The sequence below is a fragment of the Sorex araneus genome, chromosome 8 (genome assembly GCF_027595985.1).
Source record: "Sorex araneus isolate mSorAra2 chromosome 8, mSorAra2.pri, whole genome shotgun sequence".
In the NCBI taxonomy this organism is placed as follows: domain Eukaryota; kingdom Metazoa; phylum Chordata; class Mammalia; order Eulipotyphla; family Soricidae; genus Sorex; species Sorex araneus.
Genome location: NC_073309.1, coordinates 34,845,582 through 34,872,460, shown reverse-complemented (window position 1 = coordinate 34,872,460; position 26,879 = coordinate 34,845,582). Strand labels below are relative to the sequence as shown.

Here is a 26,879-nt window from a genome sequence, read left to right as displayed (position 1 = left end):
GCTTGTTTAATAAAATCTGCCCAGAACAATTGGCACTACTTGTTGCATGGGTGATGATACTGTTGGTTGCTCTAAGGTTAGAAAGGAATCATCTTTGTGGAATCCAATCCAGCTTTAAGACCACAGAATATAGAATTTGCTTTTATAGAAGAGAGACATATGTGTCACCCCCTAGAGAGACAGCCTGGAGCTCATGTTAAAAGCCTGTGGGCTTCCAGCTCTCATTTGACCCTTAGAAAATCAGTTCACAAAAGAATATACAAAAACTTGTTGAGAAGTCAGGAATCTAAACCTTTCAATGAAATGTCTGATTTGGAACTATGGGCGACCAAGATAATTAGTTAGGAGATGGGAGGAATAGGGAATAAGATTCTACCCAACAAACTTGAATCAGAGCATCTGTGAAAAAAATTCTCTGTTGTGTTAATATTCTTCCGGTCGGGGGCACTGAGATAAGAGAAATGAGATTTGCTGGAGAGGCTCCTTGCTCTTTCCGGTTGCCAAGTGGCAAAGAAGCGTCCCACAGCCTCTTTTATTTACTATCCTACGTACACATATCTAATGCACTCAGTACAAAAAAAAGCATTAGCCGGGAAGAGGGGTTACAGGAGGGACATCAAAATATCAAGGCTACATTGTTCTGTCACCAATGGTCACAGCCTCCAAGGAGGAATGCAAGGCCAAGTAGGCTGGTACCATGAGCTACAGCCCCTTGCACCTGCAGTGATAAGGGGATGTGGGAGAATGTCTGTATTCCAAAGCTGAGCTGGGTTAGGGGTCTGTGAGAAAGGGAATATTGCTTCTATGTAATACTAAGAGCTAAAAGGCAGTACAAGGAAGAGATGTTTACCCTGTCCAGACCAATCCGGACACATGAGTCATGGCTCGCCCATCTTCATGGGGCCTGTGTTTCTGCCCGCTCGCAGGTCAGTCTCCACAGGCTCATCCTAACAGTCTGGTTGAACACCAACAATTCTCAGTAAATATAAAGAGTTAAATGTGCACTCATTTTACCAGAAATTTCTGTGGCCTTCAAATAAATTCCATCACCATTTTTCAGAGGCCCCCAAATTCCACCAGTGAGTCTCTGACGGGTAATCCCTCCAACAGTGTTCCAAATCTCAAGTGCCTCTTAGAGTAATCCATTTACCTGTTTTCATTTGTATTCAGTTTATGTTAACATTTGAATTGAATTAACAGTTCAGTTGGTAATTGAATAGTTTTGTCTACAGCTAGCCTACTGCTAGCCCTGAAAGACTTTCTGCCAGATTCACTGTTTTTGCCTTTGAATAGATCTGTTTTGCAAACAAATCTTCAGCCAGCTCCATTTTTCATTTCATTCCATCCTGGAAGTTTCTGCTCATTCTCTAATCACTAGCATTTGACTCTCTGTAGAGAGTTCTCTACTTACTCTACTAAGAGTTCATTTTTTTTCCCCCACTGAAGTTTCCTTGATTTCTGAGAATAACTGATTCAGAAGAAAGACCTTCCTAAGATTCTAGGTCCATCTGTTGTCATGTAATGGAAAAAAATATTTTTTAAACTTTTAAAAATTGAATCACTGTGAGATAGACCATTACAAAGCTGTTCATGATTGGATTTCAGTCATACAGTATTAATGGAGAGAATTTTTAAGTTTCTCTTTTTTTATGTGTTTTGTGCTGCTCAGGACTTACTCCTGGCTCTGCACTCAGGATTTATTCCTGGCAGAGTTGGAGGACCATATGGGGTGTGGGAAATCAAATCCAGGTCAGTTGCGTGCAAGGTCAGTTGTACAACCCTACCAGTACAACCCTACCAGTTGTACTATCACTCTGGCCCTCTGAGTTTCTCTTTTCCCTAAGTGTAGAAGCTTGACAAGTTTTTGAAAAGTAAATTGGGAATCCCAAATAGGGCCTTATAAGTATCCCAAAAATAGGGCTTTGAAGAATCTTTTGTCTGGGAGACTTAGGACTCTAATTATCCTATAGAATAAGAAAGGAATAATAATACCTTTTTAGAATGTCATGTATGAGGTAACATCTGTAAAGCTTATAAACAGCTCTTAATAAAAGCTTTAGCACTTAATAAACAACATCTGTTTCTGTTGCTTTTGTCACTGTGATTTTATATCAGTCAAGGTTCTTTAATTGCAAACAACAGAAATCAATTCTGCTTAACTTAGGCAAAAGTGTAATTTAATTGCAATAACTTAGAGAACGCACCAAGTCACAGAACATCTGGATGAACAAATATAATAGAGACATAAATAGGGGTCACTCCAGGGACCCAGGAAGCTATAATTAATTAACAGCTAACCTTACCCATTTCTTCCATCCTGGTCTCAATGTCACTGGATAGTCAAAGTACCAAAAGAGAAATGAATCGAGCTAGTTTTTGCAATATGCCTGTCTATTACCCAATGGGATAAGGGTGGTAGGATGCTTTGACCGACAATTTGGGTGAACCTCAAAATAGTGAAATACAGGTCATTTCCCCAAGGTCAGAAGGTACTGTTTTACCAGAAGAGGTTATGTAAATAATCAAGTAATTCAAAGAAGTAAATAGAACCATGTTTTAGAAGTTTATGATCCAGATGATGCAGGCAGAGAGGTCAGAGTGGTGGACATCAGCTGCCACACCCAAAAAAGCAGTTCTTATTTCCCACTTTTTTGTTGTCCTCATTTACCTTAATCCCAGAGTCGGCCAAGTTTGACTTAGGATCAGATCCCCCATCTCTGTGACAGAGATGTCACCATCAGTCAGGAACATTCACATTTGGGCACAAGTTCTATAGTAATTTAACACCTGTTTTGATTTCATGCTGTTATTAAGAAGCTTTATCTTAAATATTTGAGGTGTGATTCTGCTTCTCATGCATATGCTGATGAAGAATTTTACACCTATTGGAACCTTGGCTCATTTGCTGGAGGGATATGAAATGGCACTGTTATGGGAAATGGTAAGATTCTTATTATAACCCAATGAATAAAGTACATATCATCAAAATGTAGCAGCTTGCCGTGCCTTCCCAGAGTAACTTAGCCTGGTGGTAATTGGAGTATTACCCAGTGGATTAATTTTAAGATGTTTTGAAAGACATCATCTGCAGCGATAAAATGCTCAAGCACATCTGAGATGTTTTTTTTCCTATTCTAATGATACTAATAAACAAACAGTATTTTTATATTTGCTTCTCTTCACTGAAATATTAAATATCTTTATAAAATTCCCTACATTGCCTTGAATAAGAGATATTTTTCTATTCAAGTATTCAACAGAGAATAGAAGGTATTCTCTCTCATATTTTAAAATTTTGGGGCCACACTTGTGATGCTCAGGGGTTTTTCCTGGATATACACTCAGGTTGATGTAGACAGAATAGGGAAGGACCCCTCCCCAGGCAATGGCAAAAGCTGACCTTGCAGAAAACAGGAAAAAAAAAGGCCTAATAAGACCCTCACCTATCTCCAGCAACAGACCCAGAAAATCTCCCATAGAAACAAAAGGCCAGGAAAGAAATTTCAAAGAAGACCATCACTACTCCCAACCTCCCTGGTAACCTCCTTAGCAACAGATTTTTACCTAGGAAGAAGCCCCACATGGGGGCAAGTTGGAAAAACCTTGTAAAAGCCACCTTGAACAAAGGAAGGGTGAACATATGCTGCCCGAGTCCATGTGCTGCTTGTGCCTATGTGACTGAGCACATGTGTTGCCCGAGCACATGTGTTGCCTGCATCTTCCTTCTTGAGATGTGTACTTTCATGCTTTCATGTCTAATATTGGGATGTGCGTAAGGGTTCTTTCTGCCCTTGGAGAAGCCAGGGTTCACTCTTGAGCATGTTACTCTCCACTCTCTCTTCCACTTTCTCTCCCTCCTTCCCTTCGAAACCTCCAATAAAAACTGTAGTTTCACTGCTGTCTACTCCTGAAATTTCTTTCTACAAGGCAAGATAAGAACCCAGTAACCCTGAATCATGGGTGGCAGAATCAGATCAGGAGAAAGTGACTATCTTTCTCCTCCCCACTTCGCCTGAGCCATCCGTGGGGCCCACCGATATCAAGGTGGTGCTAAGAGGACAAAGGAAAGCATTAACTAGATATGGGAAAAATTGCCCCCTAATTTCTAGGTACAATCTCTGGTTGGTACATTATCCTGTTAAATTCCCAATCTAAGTTCCTTTATCTGCATAAATTATTCATGATATTTGTGTTATTTTGAGTCTCTAAATTTTAGTCCTCGAAAGTTCATTCAGAGTGAGGGTATTTTGAGGATTAACCTCGCAAACAATGCCAACTCATCTGGAAATAACCTGAGTGCCGAGAACAGATGACTGGATAAAGAAACCATGGTACATCTCCACAATGGAATGCTATGCAGCTGTTAGAGAAAATGAAGTCATTATTTTTTTTTTATCAATGGATGGACATGGAGAGTATCATGCTGAGTGAAATGAGTCAGAAAGAGAGAGGAAGATATAGAATGACTGCCCTCATCTGTAGGATATTAAAAAATAGTATGAGACTAATAGCAAAGGCCAGAGAAAACGGGTCAGGAGGACTGATCAATGGTTGGAAGCTTGCCACAAGTGTGTGGGGAGCAAAGGGCAGTTAGGATAGAGAAAGGACCAGTATGAAATTAATAGATTGAAATGATCATTCTGGACAAGAACTGAGTGTTGAAAAGATGAAAGGGATATACATGATAATGTTCAGTATTTGTATTGCAAACCATAATGCCCAAAAGGAGATAGAGAGGAGAGTGTGTGTGTGTGTGTGTGTGTGTGTGTGTGTGAGAGAGAGAGAGAGAGAGAGAGAGAGAGAGAGAGAGAGAAAGAGAAGAAAAGTGCCTGCTATAGAGGCAGGTGGGGGGTGGGTGGGAGGGAAACTGGGGACATTGGTGGTGAGAAATATACACTGGTGAAGAGACGGGTGTTGGAACATTATATGACTGAAACCCAATCAAGAACAACTTTGTAATTGTATATCTCATATCTTACAGTGATTCAATGAAAAAGAACCATATCACTTTATAATTTATGTTAAAATTGTGTGAAGAACATGTTTTTATCACATTTCTTGTTATGTCTGTAGTGTCTACCCCATAGCAGGTGCCCAGACATGTTTATATTAATTATGAGAAGTTCTAATCCTAGGAACTATGCAGACATTGGCTTTTCATACTTGATGACTGATATTTGGTTCTTCCTCTAACTTACCTGCTGATTTGGGACAAATACCATTCCCCATCCATTAAGTGTAGATTGCCTCAAAGGAAGGTATCAGTAAGTTAAATTAACTTTGCTAAATTGCCTGGTCCTAAGATTTATCTCTAAAGGAGAGATGTAAGACAAAACAACCTTGACAACCTAGCCACCTCAGACTCTGTGATACTAAATAAAAAGTCTCTGTACACAAAAGCATGGAATCCTCAAGCTGAAAGACCACATAGACCAATAGACTAATATTCCCAATTTTACCCTGATATTTGACAGAAAGACTTCCCCTGCCCTGTGTAGCTGAGAGTTAAGTCTATGCATGAGCCCCAGCACTGTCTATAAGTTCATCTTTTATAACTGACAGAAAAATCCAGCTGGAGAGTGCCAATTTTAAGGAACTTATTTCTCTCCAATATTGGGCTCACAAGCCATGCTATTAGGGGTTGTAACCACCTATCAACCCCTTAGCATCCTCATAGCAGGAAGACAGACAAGCTGCTCTACTCAGAATCTATCCGTTTCCACTTCAGAGTCCACTGTAGCTAGTTCAAATGTTCTGGCACTTGTTACTTAGCATTCATTTCTTCCAGTTTTCCCTGCAGCAGGAAGCTCTCCTAACTTACAAGATTAATAAATAGAACACAAGTGACAGAGAATAAGCCACTGCAAGAAGATCGGGCTTGGGGGCACTAGAGAGTGACACATGCATTGCAGCTAACCCTACTCCTTCCATGTCCTCACCCAGTTGCTCGTCCTCCACCTTTCAGCCTTTTCCAGGCATCTTCACCGATGAATTTTGGGCTGTCTGAGGATCTTAGAAAACTGATGAGGATCTTAGAAAACGGATTCTGAGAACACTGGAAGACGTGAGGGTAAGACAAGTGAAATAGTTCCTAAGATTATCAGCATATATAAGGCTGATCACTGGTTTCTGATGTATGTGAGCTGTAGCATTTTAAAACTAGGTCAGTACAAACAAAACAAATTGGAAAATTTTACAAAAACTTCATATTTCCATCCACTTGAAATATCTGTAAGCAGGTCAAAGTGAGTCCATTGTGTCATGGTGACAAGGATTTCATCCAGCTACTATGTGTGTGTTGGCTTCCCTAATTTACCTACCACCCCAGAACACCCAAGCCAGTGATTCTCACCTTCCTATCACTTCCCATAGTCAAGTTGTGTCTGAGAAACTTAACTCAGTGCACACAGGAACCCATAACAGTACATAAAGTCTACTCGGGGAACCCCAAAAGGGCTTCTGGAGTGAGGAAGAATCAGTTATAAATGGGAGATGTATGCTGAAAGTAGGTAAAGAACCAAACATGATGGTTTCTTAGTAACTGTATTTTAAACCATAATGCCCAAAATATGAGAGAGAGAGAAGAGAGAAGAGAGAAGAGAGAGAAAGAAGAGTTTGCCATAGAGGCAGGCTGAGGGTGAAGTGGCAAGAGGAAAATTGGGGACATTGGTGGTGGAAATGTATATTGGGTGCACCAGTGAAAGGACAGGTGTTGGAATATTGTATGACTGAAACTTAATCATCAACAACTTTGTAACTATGTATCACATGGTGATTCAATTAAGGGGGGGGAAGAGAATAGAGGAGATTGCTATGACAGTTGACAACATTACTACTAAATCTTGGTCACAGAGAGGTTCCTAATCTCCTTCCTGGACACACTTCACTACATTACTGAAATCCCTGGCCTGGTCCAAGAAGCCTCTGCTTTGAAGTGGGGCCTGGAATGAAAACAAAATCACATTATAACACAAAGATATTCCTTTGTTGAGAACCTGGACATCTGTCATGGAGTCAAGACCTCAATGATGAAGAAACCCCACTAGCCTTTAGCAATTCTGGAGTATATTAAGGAATGTGGAGAGCAAACAGGGCTAACATTCCAGCACTGTAGCACTGTCTGTAGCGCTATTGTCCCATTTTTTCATTGATTTTGCTTGAGCGGGCACCAGTAACATCTTCATTGTGAGACTACTTGTTACTGTTTTTGGCATGTAGAATATGCCACAGGTAGATTGCCAGGCTCTGCTGTGCAGGTGGAATACTCTTGGTAACTTGCCGGGCTCTCCAAGAGGGATGGAGGAATCGAAGCCGGGTGCAAGGCAAACACCCTACCAGGTGTGCTATCGCTGCTGCCCAACATTCCAGAAGTTACTTAAATTCATGTTATATAAATATTAGCAATATAGTTATTTAGGAGGAAATACAGATTTATAAGCCCAGCCCTCTACACACAAACCAGGCTCAAAACTCCATTGAGATCTTGGATCTGTCCTGCTTCTTCCTGGTTCTCGTGCCTCCAGTTAAAACAATTAACCTCTGTTGGGAAGTTTCTCTCCCCCCCCAAAACACAGTTAGTTCCTGTGTTTGGAACAGTTAGTTCCAAAAGTCACATGTCACATATTTTGGAGATTAATTACAAGATCAGAATGTTTGGGGGAAATTGGTACTTTAAACAATGCCTCTGAAAATATTAAATCGTGAAAGAAATGCAGCATTTTGAAAAGGTGGAAATAAACACGCTGCAGTGTCTGGGTTTGAAGTTATGCAGTGTATCCTGTGAAAGTTGCTCTGTCATAGAGGAAATCTAATAATTTTTAGTAGTCCTATAAATCTCACTTATGAGATGCAGCTACTGTAAATACTTCTCTATAGATTCAAGTATTTATGCAAGGCTGTTAGAAGTTATTAAACGGTATTGATTTCATTGACAATTCTCTCATTCTGAAGAAACTATTCCAGAATTCAAATGGTTAGAGAGGAACAAGTCCCTTATAGATGCAGGTGTGAGACTTCTGAAAGTAGTCTGATCCTGAACTTACCTAGTGGTGGCGACAAATCCCATGACTACCCTGGTCTCAAGTTTTCCCAACTATAAAATGAGAATCAATTATTTTTCCTGCAGTTCATTAATATTTCAGCATCTATGGTTCTTGTAATATGGTTCCAGGTATTTTACAAAATGCTGGAGATATGATTCCATAGAAATAAAGTCCTTCACTACCTTCAGAAGACTTATGGTCTAAAGATAGACTTGAAGATAGATTTAAATCTAAAAATGGATTTAAAGAGTCACACAGCAAATCAAAACTGCAAATGTGTGACTGCCACATGAAAGACCCAAAGTTCACATTGTCTACACACACATATACACACACACCATACACATACACACACTACACTCATATAGAAGGAGAAATGGATTGGCTCCATCTGTAAAAACAGTTTCCAAGTTTCAACTAAGAAATAGTCATTGCGTTTGCATTTATAAGACCTATAAAACTAGAAAGAATTTAGTTTATTAAGAGGAGAAGGGAAGATATTTTGAAAGCAGGAAGAGCTTATGCATGGCAAAGGGGGAAGAGATTGATAGAAAACATGTTGGGAGGGAGGTTTGAAGGGCAGGTAAGAGTCTGTGGAAGTCCTTATAATCTAGGATAACTTTTTTTGTGGTCAGGGGAGAGTTACCAGAAGTCCTGCGTTCGGTTTTAAAGGGCAGACATTCACAAATGTGTCTTGTGATCTCTCCAGTGCAATGTGATGTAGAGACAGGAGGGTGTGCAGAGTACAAGCTGACTGACCATGGAAAAAGCTACTGCACGGCTGTGACATTGGGTGTATTAAGGAAGGAAGAGGAAGTGTCATGGAGTATCCTTCTGCTTATGACCCATACAAGTGGATTCAGGTAGATTCACCAAAACAAATGATAAAATAGCAATTTTAAGGGGTCGAGTTTATGAGATTATTTATAGATGATGATATTAAGGTTGGGTTGCTTATGACAGAGGTATAAAATCAGGTCCTACAAAAATTACAGAGTACAATGAAAACATCTAAGGTAAAAATGTAAATTTGTGAACTCTCCATGTCCAGGAGGTAATTAAAACTATAAATATATATGCTATTTTCTTGAGACATGATATAATGAAAGGAAAATAGAAAGGAGCAATTTTATGAAGTCCCTCACTCAATAAAGTCGCCATATGTCTTTGTTATATATTAGCTCTTCATAGAAAGCTTTAGAACTGCTGATCACCTACGGAAAAAAATTTATGATTGAATTGGTCTGAGACATTATGTAAGTATCTGAAGGTTTTGAAAGTTTCCAGGTTAAGTTTTATCTGAAAATGAAAACCACTGACAATTATTGAAAAAAAATGCAAATGGCAAATGAGACAAAAAGTGTCATAGGAGGAAAATCAAGCAGAAAGGAGGAGGGATCAGCAAGACAAGTGCTGCTGAGGGTAATAAACTGCCAGTGTTCAGTGAATTTAGCAATGCGATCACTGATAATGTGGTCATTCAGCATCTTTTCCGCTAGCCTTTTGGGAGCTGAGATGATGCCACATGAATCAGACTTCATAAAGATAATGCAGGTGTCATCCAGTAGCAGTATTTGTGGTAAGTTGAGTTATGTGGATTAACCGATGCACTGGGAACGGATTATACAGCCTGAAGTGGGACCTTTTAAAAAGATAAAATCATGTACTAGGAATCCCACTTACAGGAATAATAGGACAATTACAAGTGCATAAGTATGTTCACTAAAATATTGCTTACAATAGCAGTTGATTTCAAACTGGACAACCCCCCATTAATATAAAAACACATGTAAATTCAGGGATGAATCTCAAGATGCAGCAAGTGTAGACAAGAACTATTAGTAAGGCAATGACAAACATTGTCACATAAAAGGTCGGGGGTGTATATACTTCCAAGAACACTTGAAACAGATGACATTAGCTACGTACAGAATCATAAGCTGGGTACTGAATGGCGGGGCAATGAAGTGAAATAACTTTTACTGTATTGTTTATTTTTAATCTTCTAAATACACTGAAACAATCATCATCAACATCATCATCATCATCATCATCATCATCATCATCATCATCATCATCATCATCCCATTGATCGTCGAATTTCTCAATCAGTCTCAGTAAAATCTCCATTCATCCTAGCCCTGAGATTTTTAGATGTCTCTCTTTACTCGTCCTTTCCAATGGTGCCTCATTGAAGGCTCTGTCAGGGTCAGGGGAATGAGACCCATCATTGTTACTGGTTTTGGCATATGAATACATCATGGGGAGTTTTCGAGTCTCTCCCATGTGGGCAGGAAACTCTCGGTAGCTATAAAATGTGACTTCTGGGAGCTTTGTTTTATAGTCTCTGGATGTTGGCCGTTGGTGGGATTACAGGATACTGGGGGCAGTCCCTGGGTGTGACTGCCTAGCTACTGGAAAATGGGGAATCTGGGCAGAAGAGGCAGGCTTGGAGGTCTCAGCCCCAGATCCCACACACCTGGATTCCTCTGCCAATTCCTTTATGCATGAGGCTCATCTGAACATGTGGAGAGGGGCCTTGAGCATGGCTGTGGCTAGGGTCCAGAGGTCTTCGGCCATGGGAGCTCTGCTCGAGGCAGGGAGGGAAACTGAAGCCCACCCCTTCTGAGGGCCCCAGGGAAAACAGCCAGGTGCAGAGGCAAGAGACTCTCTGTCAAAACAATAATAAAAATATAATAGGTGGGCTGGAGTGATAACACAACAGGTAGGGCATTTGCCTTGCATGGGGCCGACCTGGGTTCGATTCCCAGCATCCTTATATGGTCCCCTGAGCACCACCAGGGGTGAGTCCTGAGTGCAGAGCCAGGAGTGACCCTGTGCATCGCCGGGTGTGACCCAAAAAGAAAAAAATCATAATAGGAATGATATTTACCTGAGAAGAACAAGATAAAACTGAGGCAGATTCTGGGGTGAAATCAGAATAGACTCAGGCATCACTTCTGTCACTTCTTTGCATAAAAAGTGACATATTGAAATATTTTACTATTTGCTTTATCTTAGCAGTAGTTTAAGAATGGAAATATTCTAGTTAGAGTTTAGTCTGAGATAATATTTAACAGTATTAAATAGATAATTTAAAGATAAAATTTTCCTGAAATCTCCAGTAACCAAACTCAATTTCTGAGGTTTGCACAAGAATTCACTGGTAGAGGAGACAGGTATCTGGGATCGATTTTTTTTTTTTAGCAATCTAATGGGTGACTTTAATAATTTTACTTCCTCTATCTTCAATTTACTTTTCTCATCTTTAAAATGAGATTAGTACTACTGCAGAAAAATACTGAGGCGTTCTGCCTAGCTACCCTGATCTTTAACAAAAGAGATCACGAGTGTGCCTGTCTTTGGTGATATATGAAGGTGCTGTCTTCTATTTTTATCCCATTATTTCTTGAAATTTGATCTATTAGAATAACCAAACACACACACATCACACACCCCTCTAAGATTTCTGACAGCATCTAGATTTTATTTCAAATCAAGTAATTACATCAGGAGAAAGTCTATGTTTAGCTAAGTCAGAACTGAAAAACAGAAGTTCTAGTCTTGAAGAGGAACTGACTCCAGATTTTATTATAGAGTTGAAATGCCCTTGTAATAGAATTATTTTATACATGTGTTTCCAGGATCTCTCTCTTCCTTTCTCCTATCCAGAACCATCCTGCCCTTCTTCCTCTTCTTCTCTCTACAACACGGTCCATGACAAAGTTTTTGGATACTATCTGACTGTCTCTCAACTTGGGGTACCCAGTCTGGCTATAAAAAATCCCACCCTTTAACTCCAGTCATACTTCTCACATAATGCTTCCCATGGAAACATTCCTTACTTCTCACTCTGCACGTGAAGGGAATAGATGGGTTGGTTGCCACTAACCTATAGAAAGGTGGAGGTAGTAAGAAGAAAGTACATCATGACACATATGTTGCATGAGCCTATGTGCTGCCTGTGCCCATGTGTATCTGCTAAGCACATGTGTCACTGCATTTCTTCTCAGATGTGTACTTTCATCTCTAATACTGGTATGTGGACTGGGGCTCTTCAGAGATGCATTTGTTTTCTCTTAAGTGTGTTTCTCTCCCCACCCAACTCCCTCCTCAGAACTTTCAAATAGAATCATTTTTTACTTCACTGTTCATCTTCTCCTGAAATTCTTTTCTATGAGCTGAAGGCAAAAACCCAAAAGACCTGGGTAAGATCTTCCAAAGGGACAATATTCATGCAGCTGTGGTTGTGTCTGAGGCCAGGTTAGACCCCCAGGGACATTTGAGGTGCAGGACAAAGGTCACTGATTTTAGATGTCCAATCCAATGACTCTCTGAGAACTTTTAGGAAACCTTGCCAGAGCATGCGGTGGTGTCCCCTCCTGCGAACTTTAAAGAATTAAAGGCTCCTCACTACAGAAGTTGCAGCAGATAATGGAAAGTTATACTGGAGAAGTTAAAATCCCCTCTGGAGTGAGCTGGAGCAATAGCACAGTGGGTAGGGCATTTGCCTTGCACGCAGCTGACCTGGGTTCGATTCTCAGCATCGCATATGGTCCCCTGAGCACCACCAGGGGTAATTTCTGAGTGTATGAGCCAGGAGTAAACCTTGTATACCGCCCGGTATGATCCAAAAAGGAAAAAAATTCCCTCTGGAGAAATTAAAGAAACATAGAAAAGAAACAAAAATAGTAACTGTCATCCAGTTGTTCATCCATTTGCTCCAGTGGGCACCAGTAACATTTCCATTGTGAGACTTGTTGTTACTGTTTTTTTTTTTGTTGTTGTTGTTGTTTTATTGAATCACCATGGGGAAAATTACAATGCTTTCAGGCTTAAGTCTCAGTTATACAATGCTGAAACAACCATCCCTTCACCAGTGCCCATATTCCACCACCAAAAAAAAAACCAAAACAACCCAGTATACCTCCCATTCCTTCCACCCTCCCCATCTCCTCTCACCCGTTCCCACCCCACCCCTGGGTAACTGATAAATTTCAGTTTACTTTCTCTTTACTTTGGTTACATTCAACATTTCAACAAAAAACTCACTGTTATTGTTAGGAGTTCCCCATTAGAGTCAGACCTGTGGTGAAGAGATGTGAGGTCACACAGCCACAATTGCGGCTGCATGGATTTGGATTTCTGTATTTTAGCAACTAAGTCCAGGGAAATTACTTTCAGAAATTTGATCATTGCAAGCTCAAGCTTGTATCTCTCATTAGTGGCCCTCATAGTATGGCGGTCGCCACACCCTTCCCCCTGCCCCCCCGCAAGGATAAGGTGAGAGAGAGAGACAGAGAGAGAGAGACAGAGAGAGAAACAGAAAGAGAGAGAGAGACAGAGACCTTTCCCCTCCTGGGCAGGCACAGAGCTGCAGCTTAGTTCTCAGTCTGGAGACATTCTGCAAAGAGCTGTCAGTATCAAAAGTAGTTTAGCTGGCCTCTGGAATCATGCTCGTGCAGCTGCGGTGAGGCCGCACACGTACGGCCCCCGGGATCACATCTCGGCAGCCTTGATGTTACTGTTTTTAGCATATCGAATACGCCATGGGTAGCTTGCCAGGCTCTGCTGTGCGGGCAGGTTACTCTCGGTAGCTTGCTGGACTCTCCGAGAGGGATGGAGGAATTGTCACTGTGCTATTGTTCCAGTAAAAATAGTAACACCAGAAAAAAAAAAAAGAAACACTGAAAAACAGAATGAAAAACAGAGCTTTGCCTTTCCATAACTTGTTGCCACTCCGAAGTATAGAAATTTAGGCCTTCATTCCTAAATACTCCCATTTTAAGTTGTGTGGGGAGGACACTTGCAGTTTCAGAGACTAAATATACCTAAGAAGTGCACTAAGAGGTACATTTCTTCTTTCCTTCTAAGGAGTTCTTCAACTAGGGAACTTATTGTATGCTTGTTAAGAGGAAAGCTACGAAAAACAGATTGAGGGGATAAAATGGACCATTTTAAAACACAACTGCTACTTCAAGAGCTGCTTTAACTTTAGTGGTTTCTAAGAATGGGGAATTGGGTAAAAAATTGTGGGTAATAACTGTAATAAACCTTTTCAGGCTATGTTGTTAATTAGTCTGCACAGTAGTTGAAAATGCATGCTACTATGAAAGTAACTTTATTCCATAGTAGCTTTGTCACCTGGTATCAAACCTAGTCTTCTTGACCTTAAAGAAAGCTTTATCCACAATTGTAAAGTTCTTGCTTTGTTCCTGATAATTTATATGTTTCAACTCTGTAATATGTTTTTCCGAGAAACCAATGTTCTAAGGCTAAAACTCTTAAACACACTTATGTTCTGGTTAATTTATAACATTGAGCAATCTTTCTTGACAAGTGTATCACTATGTCACTGTCATCCCGTTGTTTGTCGATTTACTGGAGCGGTCACAGTAACATCTCTATTACACTCAGCCCTGAGATTTTAGCGATCTCTCCTTACTCATCTTTCCCAATGGTTGGAGGCTCTTTCAGGGTCAGGGGAATGAGACCTATCATTACTGCTTTTGGCATATCAAATATGCCATGGGTAGTGTGCCAGGTTCTTCCAGGTTCTGCTCGTGTGGGCAGGATACTCTCAGTAGCTTTCCGGGATCTCCAAGAGGTATGTATATATCTGTTACTGTATTTTGGATATGAATACACCACGGTAGCTTGTCAGGTTCTCCAAGAGGGAGAACTAGGCTATTAGCTTCCGGGAGCTTGGTTTTATAGTCTCTGGATGTTGGCTGTTTATGGGATTACATGGCACCAGGGGCAGTCTCTGGGTGTTACTGCCTAGCTACTGGAAAATGGGAGATCTGGGTGGAAGAGGCCCAGTCCCGATCTGAGCAGCCTTGGTGATCTTGGCTCCAGGTTCTGCACACCTGGGTTTTTCCACCGGCTTCCCCATGCGTAAGGGTCGTCTGAACGTGTGGAGAGTGGCCCTGAGCATGGCTATGGCTGGGTTCTGGAGGTAAAGGACTCTGTAGAAGGTTTGAGATTAGCTCTTAAGGAAAAATAACTGAATTATCTAACTGTATTTTTGTAAGGAGCTCTTTAAATTACATCTACAGAATTGTTCTAATACTTTCTTGCCAAGTGTAGTATATGTTATATAATCTTTAATTGAGAACATCACTTTGGACATCTATTGAACTGATTTACTGCTTTTATTCAGAGATGTCTGCAACAGAACTTTAAAGAGTACTGCAGAGATAATTTTGTCATGTTGAATGAGAGAATGATTTGCAACTTGTCCCCAAATTTCTTGGGACATCAAATTGTACTATATTCAGTAAGATAAGGAAGTTAAATCTGTAAGATGTGACTATAAGGAGATAGTATATATACATATACACATACACATATACATATATACATATATATATATACTTTATGTAAGAAAGATAATGAATGGTGATGTCATTATTTGGGTAAAAAAGGAAATCCTGTTAAAGTGAAGTTAGTTTTGAAGTGAAGAAAAGTTACAGGACAGAACTAAGGTAAAGAACTCTGTAGAAGGTTTGAGGTTAGCTCTTAAGGAAAAAAAAACCTGAATTATCTAAATGTATTTTTGTAAGGAGCTCTTTAAATTACATTTGCAGAATTGTTCTAATACTTTTTTTGGCAGGTTCTATAGATAAAGATATTAAAAAGATGGTCCAGACTCATGTTACTCATGTTAGTGTTCTTATATAATTAGACACTTGAAAAGTTATAGGAAATCAAGGTTCCCTACATGGGACTGAAATTGGTGAGCCCCCACAGGTGACACGTGAAGTGGAAAGGAGACAGCTGCTTTATTCTGATTCATCTCTGCCACCCTAGGACCAGCTGGGAAGGCTAAGACTGCTAAAATCTGAGAAGAATCCCTTCTTGGCATATATCATGAGGCCCATCAGCCCCACTAGAAAGCCATCAAGCCATAACTGATATCCTATTGTCCTTCTCAGCACAGAAGTTAATCCCTACCACCCATTTTCAGGGAGTCGTGGACTCAGACTGGAGCGAGGAATTGCTTTTTGCAGGAAAGGAAAGCCAGTCCTAGGCCTTACCCAGGCCTTCTTTGTCCTTGCCTTTCTCTCAGAAAAGAATTTCAGGAGAAGATGGGCAGTGAAGTTTTTTATTTGGAGTCTTTTTGATGAAAGAGAAGGAAGGAGAGAGAGAGAGAGAGAGAGAGAGAGAGAGAGAGAGAGAGAGAGAGAGAGAGAGAGAGAGAGTGAGGGAGAGAGAGAGGGAGAGGGAAGGGAGACAGAGACAGAGACAGAGACAGACAGAGAGAGGGAGAGAGAGTGAAATGTGCTCAAGAGAGAATGTGGGCTTTTCCAAAGGTAGAGAGAGCGCCAGTACACATCTCAAGAGGGGAGATGTGGGTGACATGTGCTCAGGCACCACATGCACTGACTATGTGGACACAAGCAGTGCATGGGATAAGGCAGCATATGTGTACACTTTCTTTGTTCAAGGAATACTACTTTCTATTTTTAAATATCTATTTACCAGGTCCAATATAACCAAATGGCCTGGTGTTTATATGTCTATAGAGAAGCTGGACACAATAAGTTCTTTTTTTTCTATCAACCAAATTCATGGTTAAGAAATTATTTTTCATACTATAGGAATTGCTGTAGCATTGTGTTATTTTGATTTTTGTTGTTTTAACTTCTATCTTGGTATATCGAATATGCCACAGATAGCTTGCCAGGCTCTGCTGTGTGGGCAATATACTCTCGGTAGCTTGCCAGGCTCTCCAAGAGGGGCGGAGGAATCGAACTTGGGTTGGCCACGTGCAAGGCTGAGGAATCAAACCCAGGGTTGGCCATGTGCAAGGCAAATGCACTACCGCTGTGCTATCATTCCAGCCCACATTTGATATGCCAAAAACAGTAATAACAAGTCTCACAATGGAGACATTACTGGTGCCCGCTTGAGCAAATCCATGAGCAATGGGATGATAGTGACAGTGACAGACAGTGCTAACTTCTATCTTAACATCCCAGAGAGTGTTTTCTAAAATAGCAAACCACTCTGCCCTCCCAAGGACAAAGAAAAGGCTTTTTACTCCTCCAGTTCTCATGTTTTTCTCTCTTTTCACACTTTCAGACTGACAACTCTGAAACCCAATTAATCATTGCCTGGACCCCATTAAAAGGTAGTAGGAGTTTTCACTCTTTATGCAGGCAGGGCCTACAGTTCTTTTGGCAGAGTGAAGAAATTCCAGATGAACCTTCACCCATTTTCCCCTTAAAGACTTCAGATGGTGAAATCTCTAGAGGAGAACATGAATCAGGCAAGCAGGCAGATAAGAAAGCCCCATCTCATGTCAATGAGCTTTTGAAAGTAATAAAACCAACTAGCCTAAGGCTGAAAAAATCCACCTTGTGAACACAGGAATCAAAGTCTGACGAGACTTGTACCTGGCACCATCACAGACCCAGAGGAAGCTGTACCCACTCTGAGAGAAGCTTGGGATGTGTACTGCGGCTCTCTGCTCTCTCTTCACTCTAGAGAAGCCCTTGCTTTATATTGAGTATGTTTCTCTCTCCTTCTCTGTCTCTCCCTCTCTCTCCCTCCCTCCCTCTCTCCTCCTCAGAACTTCCAAATAAAACCTGTTTTTACTTGAAAAAAAAGACATCACATAGGGTACCTAGTAATAACCTAGTCTTTGTAGGTTCATGGTCCTAAGAGCAGTCAGGTGCATTTTCCACACTAGAGAAGCACTACACTGGATCCCACTATGAGCCTCAACTCCCCAGCACCTATACACGCACTGTTTTACCATCTTATCTAAATACAGCTTTTACTTAATTGTTAGAGAGATTGTACAAGTGGTAAGTGTACTCATCCTGTCACCCCCAGTTTGAATTTCAAACAACACATATAGTCACCTGTGCACCACTAAGGGCCTCTCCTCAACAGAGCCAGGATTAGGCCATGAGTACTTCTGTGTGTGGTCCACAACATCTGCCCCTCAACCCCCCGCCCCCGCCAAAACCCTGCCCACCTAAAACAAAAAAAAAAGAAAAAGAGAAATAAAAAGAAAAACCAAATCAACTGGGTTGGACTCAGTCTATTCCTGCCTTGTCAGGGTTAAGCGGCTTTGATGGAGCAGTCCATGAAGTCGTCCTATGGTCCTAGAAATTCTTGTGGTTCCTGGTTACATTGTCTGGCAAGAAAGAAGATGCAGTCATGAAGAGACATGTAAAGAATTGCCTTCACAACATTCTTCGCTTAGGGTTTAGCCTGTCTATCTGTAAATGGGAAATATGCACACAAATATCACATGGGTTGTGACTCCCACATCCCCTCAATACCTGATGTCAGATTAAATGGTTAGTGCCATAGACCTCAAACTGGAATTCTTCTAAGTGATATTTGTAGGACATAGAACGGACATTTTCATTCCTCAGTGGGCATGAAACTCTTCACTTATTTACAGATGCTTCTCAGGAGGTGAGCAGCTCAGACCTGTCCTGCTGCAGAGAATTTTAGCACAAAGAATGTGGCCCACCTCTGTCCCAGGCTACAGAGATTGTCCCATAACCCTGCTCCAGCATAACCATCTGTGTCAGATATAGATTCTGGGTGTAGGAGTTTGAAGAGATAGGACAGCAGGTAGGATGTTTGCCTTGCACGGGGTTGATCGGTTGATCCAGTTTCAATCTGGGTGTAGGAGTTTGAAGAGATAGGACAGCAGGTAGGATGTTTGCCTTGCACGGGGTTGATCGGTTGATCCAGTTTCAATCCGCGGCATCCCATATGTTTCCTCATATACCACCAGGAGTAATTTCTGAGTGCAGAGCCAGGAGTAATGAGTAACTCCTGAGCATTGCCAAGTGTGATTAAAAAAATATATTATGGGTTTGCATTTTTCTGCTCTGTCTAGAATCTGACCCACTCCTGGAGACAGACTGAGGAACCCCCCTGTAGCCCTGCCCCTCATAAAAGTTAGTCACCTAGTTTCTCGGGAGCCTGAGTGTTTTTCCAACCTGGATAGAGGGCCAGTATGGATGACATACTGGCTGGCAGACAGGGAATTAAATAAAAAATAGTTGCTTGTTAGTGGTGTGGATCGCATCCATCTCCTCCTCTTAGAAGAGCCGATATTTCCTAGAGATGGGTTCAGAGAGAGGCACAGTAGGCGGCACATCTGTTTTCCAGAGCTCTCTGAAGTGAGAGCTTCAGAGCGGGGAAAGGCCAGCCCCATAGAATTAATAATGGATACTGTGCTGCCCAGAGGCCTGCTGTTTTCTTGCATATGCTTTGCAGAAAACCAATTAGGACTGAATTTTAATAATCAATAGGGCATTAAGACTTAGGTCCAAACATAGAAAACACAGCCCTGTTCCACTGAGGAAAACTTATGAGAGTGACATGCTGCTGTAATGGGAAGGTAAGCTTGCAGGTCACAGGCTATCCTGGGCTTGGGATGTGTTGCAGAGAAGATCTCATTGACCATTCACAGATGAGGGAGATAGGACCTTAATCCAGGGAGGCTTGAAGAAGACACCCAAAGGAAGAAGATGGTGTAGGGAGGATACGGGCCCTGGCACTGGTGGCTCAGAGCTCAAGCATCTGGCTAGAGGTCCTCCAGCAATAGGTTTAACTCAGGTGGCTTCTCTCTATATAGATTCACTATGTGAAAGCCGGTAGTTCATGATGATAAATTGCACATTTGAAGATTTCTGTACAGTATGAAATATTCTCCAGATGCATATTAAAAGGTGTAAACTAGGTAAGGTGGCGGATATGTTGATTAGCTTGAAGGTGTGATTGTACACTGTTTAAATATAAACAACTTTTTTGTTCATTTGTTTGGCTTTTGGGTCACAGTTGGCTTTGCTCAGAGCATATTTCAGGCGCTATTCTCAGGGATCACTCTTGGTAGGGGTCCGGGGACCACAGGCAGTGCCAAAGAACAAATCAAAGGCAGTCATGTGCAGGGCAAGCATTCTATATTGTTGTATTCTCTCTCTCTAGTCCTATATACAACTTTTCCCTTTTACTTATTTATTAAAAAAAACTGAAAAAGAAATGCCTGTGTCACAGAATCACTGTGAAATCTATTACCCTGACGCCTGGGATGTGCTTTACTTTCTGCTTCTCCTCTCCCCACAATAATGCCTCATAGAGACCTCTCCATGCCCTAGGTCTTGCTGTCCCCCTATTCTGAGTGTCCCTTCCCCTCCTGCTCCCATGATAGTTTTCTGGATTATCCCAGCCAATTCTCAGTAGATGCCTTCATGGACATGTACTGCACCTACTTCCTTCCTTTGAAAAGTTCTTGTTTTTAACTTCTATTTAATTTAATTTAATTTATTCATATTTTTGGGTCACACCCACCAAGGCTCAGGGGTTACTCCTGGCTCTGCCCTCAGAAATTACTCCTGGCGATGCTTGGGGGACCATCTGGGATGCTGGGGATAGAACCTAGGTTGACTGTGTGCAAGGCAAATGTACTATCACTTTGGCCCCTTGACATATTTTAATGAAACAAAAAAATAGAAAATGGAATAGTTTGACAGTGTCTGTTTCTAAGTGGGGAGGAAATAGCCTGCTTGCTTTAATCATAAAGCAAAAGGCAAAGAGGCAACATTTTTTTTTTAACTTTTTTTTTTTTAATTGAATCACCAAGTGGAGGGTTACAAAGTTCTCAGGATTATGTCAGTTATACAATATTCAAACACCCCTCCCTTCACCAGTGCCCATCTTCCATCCCCAACCCCCCCAGTATATCTGCCGCCCCCTCCCACCTCCCTAGTCCCCACCCTTATACGTGATAAGTTTCACTTCATTTGCGCTTATCTCGATTGCATTCCATGTTTCAACACACAACTCACTACCGTTGCTGGGGTTTCCCCCCAAAAAGAAAAAGACAGTCCTATTGCCAATGAGGCATTTGATAATTCTCCATTACTAAGCATATAGAGATATTAAGTACTGCTGTTTGTTACATAACTTTTCTTTTTCCCTCTTGCCCCGCGCCACCGAGTTATCGCCACGCTGTCTGACAAAGGGAAAAAAAACCGAAGAGGATGGTTATTTCCCGTCATCAGCCGGCGTGGGGCTCTGGCTTAGTTGATAGTCTAGTAGAGTGTCTGGGAGCAGTTTCTGGAACCAAAGCTCTTGCGCTGATATCGGCTCCGGCTCGAGATACCACCAGCGTCCCGCTGGTCCATGTACCTAATTTTTCCCCTTATTTCCCATTCCCACGCCACCAGGTCTGTTTGCTTAATGGACATCACACTATGTTTGACACCACGCCACGTTTCTTCCCGAGAAAGAAGGATATTTCTTCTCAGCCAGCGTGGGGATATAGCTTAGTTCAGTCTAGAGAGATGGCTACCATTTTGATTGAAGAGGCAACATTTTAATAACACTGGCTACCAAGTTATTCACAATTTGAGAATTAAATTCTTTGAATTGTGTCTTTAAAATGTATTCATTTATAGATATGAATTAAATAAGCTCTTAATCTCAAACATTACAGTTTTATTTTAAATCTTAAGTTCTCCCCCCTTAAATCTTAAGTTTAAACCATACTCTATCAAAGCATAGTATAAACACTATACAACAATTTTATCATTTAATTTTTATATGACTCATCCGAAAAACATATTTTACGAACAGGAGTTTTGTCCTGTTTCTCCAGAGAAAATGTCCCTATGCCTAATTCTTTAAGAGGCAGTCAAAAGACAGATTCAAATAATTTATGCTATGCTTCATTGGACTTTGATAAAAACAGACCCATCTGGTGGGGCGGACCCATCTTTCTTCTTAGTTACAGTCTCCACAGTCACAGAAGCTGTTATAATAACTATTGTTTACTTTGCTGAAGCTGTCTTCTGTTTTTCTACAATAGTGGCACATACAGCAACAATCTCACCACTTTCAAAGTCATAGTCAGGAACTGACTTTAGTGATAAATGTATTGATTCCATTGATGCTTCACCTTCTTTAATCCTTTATGTTACTTTATGCTTCTCCTGGAGGTTTTTGCCTCCAGAAAGGTCTTATTTCCATATTTCAGGGTTCACTGGATAGATATGAAGGGCAACTTGAAAATTTATAATTGCCAGATCTCTCCTAATCCAAGTTCAGCACATTCCCAACTTTGCCAAGACTCCCATTAATGTGGATTTCTCTGAACAGCTATTTCCACAGCATGAAATCCTGGGAACATTTTCTGAAGAGACAATGAAAATCTGTGACTTCCGAAGCCATCTATCACAAGCCTACGGCAAGCATTATCCTCAACGGGGAAAAACTAAGGGCCTTTCCTCTGAGATCGGGCACAAGACAAGGATGCCCACTCTCACCACTCCTCTTCAATATAGTACTGGAAGTACTTGCAATAGCTATTAGACAAGAAAAAGAGATTAAGGGCATCCAGATAGGAAAGGAAGAAATCAAACTCTCACTATTTGCAGACGACATGATACTATATCTAGAGAAGCCTAAAACCTCTACTAAGAAACTCTTAGAAACAATAGACTTATACAGTAAAGTTGCAGGCTACAAAATCAATACCCAAAAATCCATGGCCTTCATATATGCAAACAATGAGGCAGAGGAAAGGGACATGAAAAAAGCAATCCCATTCACAATTGTGCCCCAGAAAATCAAGTACCTCGGAATCAGCTTAACCAAGGAAGTAAAAGACCTTTACAAAGAAAACTACAAAACGCTATTCCATGAAATCAAAGAGGACATGAGGAAATGGAAACATATACCCTGCTCGTGGATAGGGAGAATCAATGTTGTCAAAATGGCAATACTCCCTAAAGCATTATACAGATTCAATGCGATCCCAATATGTATACCCATGACATTCTTCAAAGAAATGAATCAAGCAATCCTAAAATTCATATGGAATAACAAACGTCCAAGGATAGCTAAAACAATTCTTGGGAAAAAGATGATGGGAGGCATCACCCTCCCCAGCCTCAATCTTTACTACAAAGCAGTAACAATTAAAACAGCATGGTACTGGAACAAAGGCAGAGCCGTAGACCAATGGAACAGGGTGGAATATCCCTACACACAACCCCAAATGTATGATCATCTAATCTTTGATAAGGGAGCAAGAGATGTGAAGTGGAGCAAGGAAAGCCTCTTTAACAAATGGTGCTGGCAAAACTGGACAACCACATGCAAAAAAATGGGTTTAGACCTTGACCTGACACCATGCACAAAAGTCAGATCAAAATGGATTAAAGACCTCAACATTAGACCACAAACCATAAGGTACATTGAAGACAAGGTCGGCAAAACCCTCCACGATATTGAAGATAAAGGTATCTTCAAACGTGACACGGAACTAAGCAATCTAGTAAAAACAGAGATCAACAAATGGGACTACATTAAACTAAAAAGCTTCTGCACCGCAAGATATACAGTGACCAGAATACAAAGACTATCCACAGAATGGGAAAGGATATTTACACAATACCCATCAGATAAGGGGTTGATATCAATGGTATATAAAGCACTGGTTGAACTCTACAAAAAGAAAACATCCAACCCCATCAAAAAATGGGGCGAAGAAATGAACAGAAACTTTACCAAGGAAGAAATACGAATGGCCAAAAGGCACATGAAAAAGTGCTCTGCATCACTAATCATCAGAGAGATGCAGATCAAAACAACCATGAGATACCACCTCACACCACAGAGACTGGCACACATCCAAAAGAACAAAAGCAACCGCTGTTGGAGAGGATGTGGGGAGAAAGGGACCCTTCTACACTGCTGGTGGGAATGCCGGCTAGTTCAGCCCTTTTGGAAAACAATATGGACGATTCTCAGAAAACTAGAGGTTGAGCTCCCATTTGACCCAGCAATACCACTGCTGGGAATATATCCCAGAGAGGCAAAAAAGTACAATCGAAACAACATCTGCACATGTATGTTCATCGCAGCACTGTTTACAATAGCCAGAATCTGGAAAAAACCCGAATGCCCCAAAACGGATGACTGGTTGAGGAAACTTTGGTACATCTATACAATGGAATACTATGCAGCTGTTAGAAAAAAGGAAGTCAAGAATTTTGTAGTTAAGTGGATGGGCATGAAAAGTTTCATGCTGAGTGAAATGAGTCAGAAAGAGAGAGACAGACATAGAAAGACTGCACTCATCTATGGTATATAGAATATCAGAGTGGGAGACTAATACCCAAGAACTGTAGAAATAAGTACCAGGAGGTTGACCCCATGGTTTCGCGGCTGGCCTCACGTTCCGGGGAAAGGGCAACTCAGAGAAGCGATCACCAACTACATTGTAGTTGAAGGCCATGTGGGGGAAGGGAGTTGCGGGCTGAATGAGGGCTAGAGACTGAGCACAGCGGCCACTGAACACCTTTATTGCAAACCACAACAGCTAATTAGAGAGAGAGAACAGAAGGGAATGCCCTGCCACAGTGGCAGGGTGGGGTGTGGGGGAGATGGGATTGGGGAGGGTGGGAGGGACGCCGGGTTTACGGGTGGTGGAGAATGGGCACTGGTGAAGGGATGGGTTCCCGAACTTTGTATGAGGGAAGTATAAGCACAAAAGTGTATAAATCTGTAACTGTACCCTCACGGTGATTCTCTAATTAAAAATAAATAAGTTATAAAAATAAAATAAAATAAAATTAAAAAAAAAAGAAAATCTGTGACTTCATTTCATATAGGATGACATCATTTTGGATTAACTAGTGCTTCATTTAATTCTTAACTTCTTGATACCTGTATCTTGCTCATCAGCAGCTTTAGTTTCAAACTACTGGGAAGTTTTTGAGGCTTTCTTACCAATTCTCTTCTTCCATCCAAAGTAAACCATTCTTAATATCCTGGCTCTGCCTCAACTCTCAGACTTCAGAAGTTTCTTTCTCCCATAACTCAGAGACCCACTCACCTTGTCTCCTCTTTCTCTAGCAGCAACCACAGATTGGATATTCCTGGCAAACCTGATTTCTGGTCTTTGAAATGTTTTTTTTTTCTTGTGCTTGAACGTTGTCTCTGCTAATGGACTATGGTGACTAGTCAGATGGAGAAAGTCTCCTTGAAGGCCTTAGTTTAGGCTCAGGATGAGAGTAAAGATATATTTAATCCTAATTCCAGCCCAGGTCCTGAGTTATTAGGGTGCCATATCCACCTCACAGCAACCAACGCTTGTACCTACTGACTCACCTGGGAAATGAGAGGTGGGCATGGTCAATGACTGTATGTCTCAGCATAGTCAACATCCATGTTACATATCACCTTTACCAGAGGCTGGAAGAGTCAGCTCTGAGGAGTGCTGCTGATTCATGATAATTTCAAAGCATTAAGAAAGATAAAACAATAAAATATAAAATTGGGGGAAAGAGCTCAGAATAGGAGGTTATTGTGGAATGTTCAAGAGGTTAGAGGAGCAGATGTCCCAGACAACTGTTTGAGAAGTTGTCTTGGTTCAGGTAGGAGCTGACACTGCTGGTATGAAACCTAATATAAAGCATATCTTGAAGTTATTTAGACTCTGAGCAGTGACTATCTCAGGTCCATCTGGTTTCCTGAACTCTTGGGAACTTGCATTCCCCTCCAAACTTGTAAGCTTCCATAGTCACACACACATTCCTGTGCCTATTGCTTTTCTAACAATAACCATAGAAACATCTGTTTGTTTATCTAAAAAGTAGAATGTCAAGTGACTCCTGTCTTTGACCACAGAGCTGGTGCCCTTCACCGGAAAAGTCTATTTATCCATTAGCGGCACGAATGCTGCCTGACTTCGACCATGAGTGTGGAAAGGTCGGACTGCAGCTGAATCTCATGAAGACAATGTTCATGAGAAAGGAACTAGTTCTTGACATTCCATTTGCTCTCAACAGGACAAACATCTTTGAATACAGCAGTTATGTGTATCTACGTCGAGAACTCAACATGACGAACGACCTGGCTCCTGAACTGCACAGGAGGAAGAGAGCAGTGTGGAATGCCTTCAAGAGCATCGAAGAAGTTGTTAAGAGGACAAAGAAACTCCAGCTCTGGGCACATCTTTTTGACTCCACCGTTTTTCTGTTCTTACTGCACTAACATATGCCTCAGAGACCTGGGCCCTATGAAAATAGGATAAGAGTGCTCTTCGGGTCTCCCAAAGAGGAATCGAAAGAGCTATGCTTGGAGTGTCACGTTTCACTCAAGTGAAAGAAGGAATCCAGAGTCCAACCTTTGTTGATAATTGAGGATCAGGGATGCTGCCTCATTTGCCAAGGTGTCGAAAATTAGATTGGCTGAACACGTAATGAGATTTGGAGATGATAGCTGGACTAGAGCTGTTACTGACTGGATTCCATGGCACATCAAAAGAACGCCTGGCCGCCCACCTATGAGATGGTCAGACTTCTTTGTCAAGACCTGAATGAACAGTTTGAGGCTCTAAATGTTCCTGGAGTGAGCAGACACCATTGGGCTACACTAGCACTCAATAGGGACCAATGGAGTTGTTACTGGTGCCCGCTCGAGCAAATTGCTGAGCAACAGAATGACAAGTGATACAAGTGATCCAGTAGTGTAATCATTCCAGAAGTGCAGGATGTTATCCTGGAAAACATGGAAAGCTGATTGCAGACTCTAAACCAACATCTCTTACCTGAAGCAGAGACAACTTAAAAGTTTCACAGAATAAACTCAGGTTGGACCTGCATAAATGGAAAATGGCTAAAAACCTGAAGAAACTTAGTCTTTTCATAATGCTGCCCCAACCAACTTTCCCCTGAAAGCCAGAGGAACACTAAAGCACTCCATCCTCATCCCATTCCTACTGAAACCCTGAGTATAGACTTAACTGAGCCCTTGACTGAGTCTAACCATCTCTCCAATTCTATCCACATT

The 26,879-nt window shown here is 41.3% G+C and overlaps 1 pseudogene; it reads right to left on the bottom strand.

Annotated features, from left to right (window-relative positions):
* Positions 1 to 21,748: 21,748 nt before the first annotated feature.
* LOC101549422 (tetratricopeptide repeat protein 33-like) lies at positions 21,749 to 24,846 on the bottom strand (annotated as a pseudogene).
* Between the last annotated feature and the right edge of the window lie 2,033 nt (positions 24,847 to 26,879).